The sequence below is a fragment of the Carcharhinus amblyrhynchos genome, chromosome 4 (assembly GCF_965287045.1).
Source record: "Carcharhinus amblyrhynchos chromosome 4, sCarAmb.v2.hapA, whole genome shotgun sequence".
NCBI classification, from domain to species: domain Eukaryota; kingdom Metazoa; phylum Chordata; class Chondrichthyes; order Carcharhiniformes; family Carcharhinidae; genus Carcharhinus; species Carcharhinus amblyrhynchos.
The window spans coordinates 61,596,492-61,606,661 of NC_137327.1; positions in this window are offsets into that span (position 1 = coordinate 61,596,492).

Genomic DNA, 10,170 nt, shown 5'->3' on the forward strand with positions numbered 1-10,170 from the left:
AATCCAGTTATCAATCACAAACACCACTCCGACCAATCATAGCCCGCTCCCAACCCGCCGGAAACCATCACAAACCACGCCCCTACTCCACAAGAGCCTATCGCACACCCCCTCCACAGCCAGTTTCGATCCCCTCCCCCCGCCAACCGTAAACCCCGCCCCTTCCCTCCGCTCCCGAAAGGAGTTGATCACAAACCCCGCCCCGCCAGGGCTACCAAACCCCACCCTTTCACGTCGGAGCCAATCCTCTTCGTCTCCTCCCTCCTGGGCCAATCACAAGCGCCGCCTCCTCCTTTTCCCCTCCTCCATCTGCAGGGACCATTCACAAACTAGTCGCTTTACCTCCTTCATCGTAATGGTACGGTTCAATGCTTGCAGGCTATGGTTCCTCATCGAGTTGTGTATTTTATTTTAATTATAATCATGTTATAAACTACTTTATGTTAGCATCAGTGACTAAATCACTCTCTATATTTAAATCTAAAAATATTTGTATCATGTGACGTTTAAATTATGACGTATAATTCTGGCCAAAACATTAGTTTCGACAGAAAAACCGAGATAATATAGACAATGAATCTGTGAGGGCTCCACGTATGGAGCTAATTGTGCTCTTGTGACTGGGTTTATGGCATCAACCCGAGGCCTTTGGTCTCCTACACTCCCCACACAAACCCTCTTCTACTTTTATTGTCTCTCCTGTGGGATTCTACCCCTACACCAACAAGGTAGTATCAAAAATTCCAGAGAACCCTGATGTCAAGGGATATTCAGCTTTGGATAAGGAAAAAAGAGAGGGTCATGGCAAATTCACTGGATGCCTTAGAGTAGTATATAAAGTGCAGGAGATACATAATAAAGAAATTAGGATAGCAAAGAGGGGACATGGAAAAAACATGTACGGGGAAAAGTAAAATTCCGAGATGTTTTACAAGTATGTTAAGGGCAAGAGGGTATCCAGGGAAAGAGTAGGGACCAAAGTGGCAATTTGTGTGTGGAGCCAAAAGTCATAGGGAGGTATTAAATGAGTATTTTGCATCTGTGTTCACAATGGAAAAGGACAATGTAGATATAGAAGGCAGGGAAGGGGACTATGATACAATTAAATAGATTAACATTGAAAGAGAGGAGGTTTTAGTGGAGAAGTTACCCAGATGAGATGTATCCAAGGCTATACTGTGAGACAAGGGAGAGAAGATTGCAGAGACTCTGACATCTCTCCTGGGAATTCTACTCCACACAAACCCTCTTCCACTCTCATTGTCTCACCAGGGGGATTCTACACCAGACAAACTGTATTCAACGTCTGTCGTTTCTTTACCATGCTTTCCTCATCCCGGGATCAAATCTCCCATAAATGTGTGTCAACATTCTTTGTTTCAGTCGCTCTGTGGTAATGAGTTATGAATCATAGATTAGATTGTAGGTTATTTATGGCACAGAAGGAGGCCATTCAATCTATCGGGTACATGCCAGCACTCTGAAACATCCCAGTTAGTTCCACTTCCCATCTAATTTCCCGAGGAAACTTGTTCTAAATGTTGTTAAAAAGGCCCTCAAACCTTTTCATCTGCAGACTTCATAGGCTGGGTAAAAACTCTGTGGGTGTACCCCCACCCATTTTCATATGCTTGCAAAACAAACTTCTTCAAAATGAATGGGAAGAAAAACATTAATGGGAAAAATGGTGTAGCTTTTGGTTCTAAACTGAGGAGCTTAAGTTTCATGATGGGCTCCACATTCAACTGGTTTCTCTTTGTTTTCAGCTATTCAATCTTGCAGTTGGATGTTGTAATAGTAGATCATTATTTTGTTGTTACTCACGTGCTGTCAACGTGGGAGTTGGTCCAATTGTATGATGTCACATGAATGGTAGGGATGAGGATTCTGTCTGTTCTTTTATGTGGCTTCAGCTGTGGCATTGCACATTAACCTGCGTTTTGGCCCAGCTCACGAACCACCTGGAGTGAACATCATGGATAAGCCTCGGTCAGCAGACCACACTTTGGGAACTTTTAAATCCAACGAAGATACCGCACATCAGTAACAATTCACTGTCATTCAGCTGTAAGTGATTGCCTGAATAGGTGCTAAGTACTGTAAGCACAAAGCTGAATTAGTATTTGTAACTTGGGTGTGGCTTAAACAAGGTGTACACAAGTAAACAGCAGATGGTGACAAATGGATATGTCAGTATAGAGCAGTAGGAGGTCATTGCATGCAAAGTATAAAGTTGAATTTGAGGGGAGACTGTCTCCAGAGGCCCAGGCTAGGGGACAGCTGTTGTTGGAACTTAAATTCAGCTAATAAATCCGGAATTGAAAGGTAATATCAGTAATGGTGACCACAATGCTATCATTGATTGTCATAAAAATCCATCTCGTTTACGAATGTCCTTTAGGGAAGGAAATCTGCCACCCTTACCTGGTCTGGCCTACATATGACTTTAGACCCACAGCATTTTTTTAAATAATACTTTTATTGAGAATTTTCAACTTTATATTCAGTATGCTAAGCAGCGAATTCCCAAGACTCAGCACAGTACCAAATGATCATCATTTCGCATATATACATTGAGAAGGCAAGCAAATGTCAATCATAGAATCCATACAGTGCAGAGGAAGGCCATTTGGTCCATTGAGTCTGCACAAACTCTCTGACAGAATATCTTGCCCAGGCCCTTTCCCCCTAACCCCACACATATACCATGGCTAATCCATCCCCCCTACACAACTTGAGACACTAGCTTTTCTTTTCCCAAAGCATTCCATTCTTTGTATGCCTTCATTTTATTCAAGTCATGCCAACCCATATTTTCTGAGTTAGACCTTTATTTATATTCTACTTTCTCAGTCCCTCCTTTTGTGCTTTACAAGCACAATTTTACTTACTTAGTCCCTTAATGGCACCCTTTCTCTAGCCATAAAAGTATCACTTAATGTCATTACTGAGTTTACAAGGTGTCAAATGTTTACACCATAATGTTCAGATAAAAATGAGCAATAATCCAGTCACTGTCATCATTACAACAATAGGATGTACAAGCAAGGATAATACAGCGGAGGCCTTTGGAGACCATCCCTTAAAAACGTTCAACCAGTAATGTGCCATCAGGGAGGATATTTCGTCAAACAAGCGTACAAGTTCATTTTGAGAGTAGATGATTGTAACTCTGGCTTCACTTAATTGTTTTCCTCTTCATTGCAAGGCTTCGTCAATCTTTACATTGTTCTTGAGAAATGTCTGCAGTCTTTCTAGGTTAACCATTGATGATAAAATTTCAATCTGAGCCACTTTGTGATAGAACTCAACATTCCTTCACCCACCAAGCTTGATTATCAAAGGTGTCAAAATAGTGTATATTTCATTACAACACTCAGTTATGGGTGGTTGTCATCATTGCCCATCTGTGTATACTTCATGTGAGCTGGTGATGCAGGCTTTATTTTGTACAATTTCATGCATAGTGGCCTGGAGTTATATTATCCTAGTCCACAATCAGTTTCCTTCAGAATGGTTAAAACTACATGGTTCATGTATAGGAGAATGTACAGGACACAGCATACAGTTAGGCCATTTCATGCATTCTTTTCCCATGTAAGTATTATTTTTCTCATCAATCCAGTTTCCTTTAAACTCAGAAGTCCAAAAGGTTTCTCCAAACAAGTGAAGTAGAACTACAAATTTGCGTCATGCGTGAGCTTTTGTAACATTCACAGCTTGCATAGTAACAGTACATTCTGAAGTATCACATCTTGTGCATTTTAAATCTGGTTCAATTTGCAATTGCTGATCAGTAAAAAATAAAGCATCCCATCCTCGGCCAGGTATAGACATGTGAAGTGGGGAATTTTCAAATGGTGACCTTTTTTCTTAGAAAAACTAAGAATTCTTGAAAATTAAATCTTGCAAAGACAAATTTCTCAGCTTAAAATGTATTAAAATTTATTAAAAACATATAAAACAAACGAAACACATTGACCTACAGCCTTCAGATAGCCAAGCAGTACAGAGTGCCACAAAGTCTTCCCAAAGATCTCAAAGTTTGTGCCAAAATCCAATACAATTATACTTTTTTTCTTATCTAAGTTTTTCCTACTAATTAGCTTAATACAATTTCATTTTATTATTAATGTGTCACTCTTATTATGACAGATTACCTCAACCAACTGCGATACACAACCCAATATAGTGACATTTTATTGGCCTATTCCAATTCCAAATCATCACCTATTTGGCATAGACCATCTCCTAATCTTTATGTTACTAAGAATGCCATTCTATGTCTACCTTAACTTTGGCAAATTGCTAAAGATAGATAATATCAAACTTGGGCCCGAAGCCTGATATCATTTCATGCTTTGTCAACATAGGCTTCATTGTTATTAATATAATTTGTTTCACCAACTATTCCCAATTTGAAACATTGTATTTTCTCTGCTAAGTTCTGACTTAAGAATTTATATCACTAATATCTGCAGCATTCATTTGACTGAAATACAGATTCATTTTAAAAATGTTAAAATACATTATTTAAATTCCTTTCAATTTAATTTAAATGTAAAGTATTTCACATTCAAAATCAGAATTCAATTAATTGCACCCATACATGATCAAACCGCTAACATCTTCAAGTTGGGTGAAAATCATCTTAACTCTTTCTTTCCTAACTGTTACTTTTCTAGCTAACCTCAGATCCCCGCCCACAGCATGCCTTTCTCTTCGTGCTCTTAAGAGTTCTTGTACAATTTATTTTCTTCAACAGAATGTGTAATCCCATTCTTAAGTAGAATTTTCATTAACGTTTTCCTGTTCTCTACCTACTCCCTTTATTTGTTTCCACTGCATCTTATCTGAGTACCAATCTATAAGGTGTGACTTGGTACTTGCGTCTGTCAGTTTTAATCCAATCCCATATCCTTTTCCTATCAATGATCCCATCTTTTGTATTTTGTTTTGTAAGGTTTTCAAATCCATTGTATTAATAGTGCCTATTCCTGCCCCTATTCCTCCCAGAATGGTTCCTAGTTCCTTCCTGTTTGTCATCTTTTCCAATAATTTGGATCTAATTGATGTTACACCATTTGGTAAACATGCTTGGTCATATTTTATAATAATAGTAACATTTAAAACATTAGGTGACACAATCAGAGGTTTCCTTCCACAGTCCAAAGATATGCTGGTTAGGTACATTGACCCAAACAGGCACCAGAGTGTGGCAACTAGGGGAATTTCACAGTAACTTCTTGCAGTGTTAATGTAAGTCTTATTTGTGGCTATTAAATAATCTTTACTTTGAGGATTGCAGATGGTATGGGCAGTGTTTGATGTCCAATGCTTAACGCAATTCCTTTACTACATTTCCTGTAAAGTGTTCCTCTATCGCTATTTACATATTGTGGAAGTCCATATCTACACATAACTTTTATTAAAATTTTAGCAACCTTTAGGGCATCTGCTTTTCAGGTTGAAAAAGATTCTATCCATCTTGAGAATGTATCTACTATTACAAGCATATATTCATATCCATTTACTTTAGCTATTGTACAAAATCAGCTTGTATATTTACAAATGGGCCTTCAGCCTTTGGTAACACTGCACCTGTGGTCTTTGTTGCTTTCCCAACATTAAATTTTTGACACGTTGTGTGTGCATACTTCTTAATGATGTCTATCATCCCTCCTTTACTCATGTGGGTAACACTATGGGCAATATGTGCCAAATATGGGTGTAGTTGTGGGGGCACTGTAAGATGATCATCAGAGGCAGCCTAGACAGTTTGTGAGTATGGGGAGGGCAATCAGCTGTTTTCTATTTAGCCTGTTCAGTATTTGGAGTTGAATTTTGCACTAGCGCTAATGCTTGTGATTCTGTTAGGGGCTCACTAACCAGTACTGAGGTTAAACTGAGCACAAGGATGGTGGGGGAGTTAACAACGCCTGTTTGGCTGCCTGGTTTGCAAAGGCATTTCCGTTAGCGATATAATGGGAGCCAGAGGTGTTAGCCTAACACTTTATAAATGCAACCTGAGATGGTAGTTGTATGGCATTTAACAGAGCTTCAACCATGGGGCCATTCTAAATATGGGTGCCTGCGGAGCCCCTCACTTTCCATAGGGTGCCATAATCATGAGCTATTCCAAATGCGTAACAGGAGTCAGTAAAAATGTTAACAGATTGTCCCTCCATGAGGGTGTTTGACTTCATTAAAGCATGTAACTCGGCCATTTGTGCTGAACAATGGGGTGGTAAGGAGCCTCACTTTACGACCTTGAATTCTGTACATATTGCGTAAACTACCTGCATTTTCCCTTGGTCAGAATAGGAGGCTGACCCATCCACAAAACTGTTGCTTTCTGCATTGGGGAAAGGTGTCTCTTGTAGGTCAACTCTAGGTTTCATAGAATACATAGTGACCTGAAAACAATCATGTGGTTCTCTGTCTAAGACATTGGGTAACAATGAGGCGGGGTCAAGAGAGAACATCGCTGGATGGTAATATTTTCTGCAGCTAAAAGGATCATTTCATTTCTAGTAAGGCGAGCATTAGAGCGGTGTAGTGTATTGATTTTGGTGAGGAAAGTATGGACGGCATGGGAACCCATAGAATAAGGGGGCTCCCAAGAACTATGTTATAGGTGGATTCCACTGCTAATGCTGCCGCTGCTTTAAACATCCTGGTAGTTCTTTTGCCAATGGATCTAATCTAGTGCTATAATAAGCTAATGTGCGTTGTGTTCCTCTGTGATCTTGTACTAATTCAACTTGGGCATATCCATTAATTTTGTATAGGATAAATGCCATTTCATAACTGGGTAGACCCAAAGCAGGTGCAGATAATAACGCCTGTTTCAGTGCTGTAAAGGCTTGTTCCATTTTCAGCAGGCCATTGCAAGGGTTCAGCTGTACAATCCTGCAAGGGTTGGATCAATTGAGCATATCCAATTATCCATTGTCTACAATATCCTCTCATCCCTAATTGGGGCATCTGTTTAACAGTAATGGCCTTGGGTGTCTTTCGGGTCAAACCAAGTAAACAAACTTAAATTACGTTCGGACAAAGAAAAAGGGGGTGGCTCCCCAAAAGGAGGGGGAACGGCCCAAACAGAAACAAAAAGTACAAAGGAAACTTAAGACACGTCAAATCAAAATGTGATTGTCGGGGTCTATAAGGCACCTCAGCCCCTGCGGTGCCCAACGGGCATGGAAGTAGTGGCCTTGGGAGGGCATTGTATAGCCTTGATTTGTACTCAGTTAAGTGTCGTAAATCATGGGACATTTCGTGTCCTAGATCCTGTACCTTCTGGGTGCACCATTGCAATTTGTCCTTGGATACCTTATGTCCTTTCTGGGCTAATTTAGAGAGGAAGTACAATGCATCCTTTAAGTTTTCTTCCTTTGTATCAGATGCTAAAAGTCTATAAATTGGATAAGGATAGAGTTTCAGGGAACTCAAGGTGTTCGAGGTCCTTTTTCAAAGCTTGTGAGAAAAAGGATGGTGATTCAATATATCCCTGGGGGAGTCTGGTCCAAATATATTGTTGGCCTTTATATGTAAAAGCAAATAAATACTGATCTTGTTGCTATAAGAGTATGCTAAAAAAAAAGCTGAACTTAGATCGACTATTGTAAACCATTTTGTGGTTGTCGGGAATGAGTTCAAATGGTGGCAGGGTTTGGTACCACAGGAAAAGAGGGAATCGGCTGAACTTCCTCCTCTTTCTAATTTAGTATTGTTTACTTCATGTAATCAGTTTTAGCAGAGCAGATATGGATAATTGCATCAATAACTGACATATGTGGTCTTCTATTCTTTTAGTTCAACCAGGTTGATCACGGGGACAGCATGGTGGCAAGTGGTTAGCACTGCTGCCTCACAGCGCCAGGGACCTGGGTTTGATTCCCGACTTGGGTCACTGTGTGGAGTTTGCACGTTCTGCCTGTGTCTGCATGGGTTTTTTCCAGGTGCTCCAGTCTCCTCCTACAGTCTGAAAGATGTGCTGGTTAGGTGCATTGACCCAAACAGGCGCTGAAATGTGGTGACTAGGGGAATTTCACAGTAACTTTATTGCAAAGTTAATGTGAGTCTTACACGTTACTAATAAATAAACACTTAACTTCAAGTCCAGTGAGTGGTCTCGTAAAGTCTTCTTATTTTTTCTGGTACTACAACTCCCAAGAGATGGTTGATATCAGCCCAGTTGGGCTGAAAGCATTGATGTATAGTCCTGAGTTCCCAGATAATGTTCCTTAATGTTAGGGAAGTTCTTGGTCATGGTCATGAGATCTCCTGGTGTCCATGGGGCATGTACGGTCACCAATTGGTCTGAATTTCCTGCACCAGGTAAGAGGTACAGGTTTTTCCTCCATAATCTACTTCTTAATGGTAACTTAGGTGATATAAGAGTCCCTTTATTCTTGGGGATTGTCAAGGGAGCCTGTACTACTAACAGTGTCTCAGCTGCTGTTCAGATAGTGTGGGAAGGGGTTCTTTCGTTATGGTAGGGTGGCGGGGACATGGGCCATTCGAATAAATCCTCAGACAGCTCTTGTTCTGAATCTGCAAGTTCCTTTTCTATTTGTGGGTATAGGGGTGCAGTGAGTGATGGAGGGGAGTTTTTAACTCTCAGCCTTTTCCTCCAGTTCCTACACTTTTTTTAGTTTTGCATGTGTATTTTGGAATCCAGGAATATTTTTGACTGGACCTATCTTTTTGAAACTTCTTTATACCAAACTAAGAAAGCCTCCCATTGAGGCTATTTGATCCTTCCTTTTCTTGTATACAAAAGTTCTCTCACGTGCACCATTTTGTCTAAGTCAAAGGATCCATCAGGAGGAACTGCAACTTAGGGTTATCTTTTGTTCCCCAACTCCATTGATCTAACCACTTGCAAGTTTCTTTCTCATAATGATAATACATAAAATATGCAAGGGAGTTTTTTCGGTGTACCAAGATGATTTTCCTCCCATTTGGCAGCTATTTGTGTGCTATTTTATGTTGCAGTTACTGCTTTTTTATGCTTATACCACTTAATCTAATTTGCTATAAATAACTCAAAATTCCCTTACCTGGTCTTCCATTTATACTGGTAATATTGTGTGAGTCGCAGTACTCTGTATTCGGATGATGTTGGTTGAGCTTAGGGATCTTTTCGTTTGTCTTTTCCAACTGCAGGAGGATTTTTTCACCTCTTTATCCCTGGGATTTGCCCTTCACTGGCGAACTGTAGTCCTCCAAGTCACAGCACCATGACCTGTTAAACAAAATTTTTAAATAACAATCTACATCATGGCATATCCACACAATATTACTTGATTTTCTGCTTACAGTGCAGTGGCCTTTGGGAGTGATTAGAAGGATCTGCTTGAAGTTGTCCTGTTACAGTAATCTTTTATACAGATCATATGAGTATATTCAATTCTGTACAGGTCTAGTCCATTCCCCAACACAATGCATTTCCTACCTTGTTTACCCAATAGGTCTTAACCAGAATACAATTACTCCCATAATTAAATAACTTACGCAGTTGTAGCTTTTTTTTCCCCCAGAGCATTCCACTCTTTGTATGCCTTTACTTTATTTGAGTCATGCTATCCTCCATAACCCCTGTCAAGCCATGCTAACCCATATTTTCTGAGTTAGCTCTTTATCTATATACTATTTTCTCATAGTGATGCCAAATTTACAGGTCAATAGGCAAGGGAAAAGAAAACAAAATCCCAATCCTTTTTGCATAATGCATGCCTTTATCAAGACAAAAGACAACATCACATAATCAGGAGTAAAGTCCGAAGGGAGCAAAGGTCTGGTTTAATGATGAATTAGAAGCTATCTGTATAGATGGAAAAGCCATGAACAGATCATTGAGGAATGTTTAGGAATCATCCAAATTTCACTGAGCTCGCCACACCTCTATCATAGCATCATCTCAGAGCCCAAATGAGCAGGAGCCCAGGTCCCAGTGGGTGCATAATGTCTATCGTCTTGCTGCCACTAACCCGTGTCAATGAACATTGAGGCCAAGACAATGCAAGACCAGTTGTCAAGGTCTCCAGTTGTCCCCAGGCCTCAAAACTGGATGCCCAGCCCACAGATCGAGATCGTGAAAGCATAGCAGCTAGACCTTAAGATCAGCCAGGAGTCTCACTACACACCTTCCACTTCCCAAGG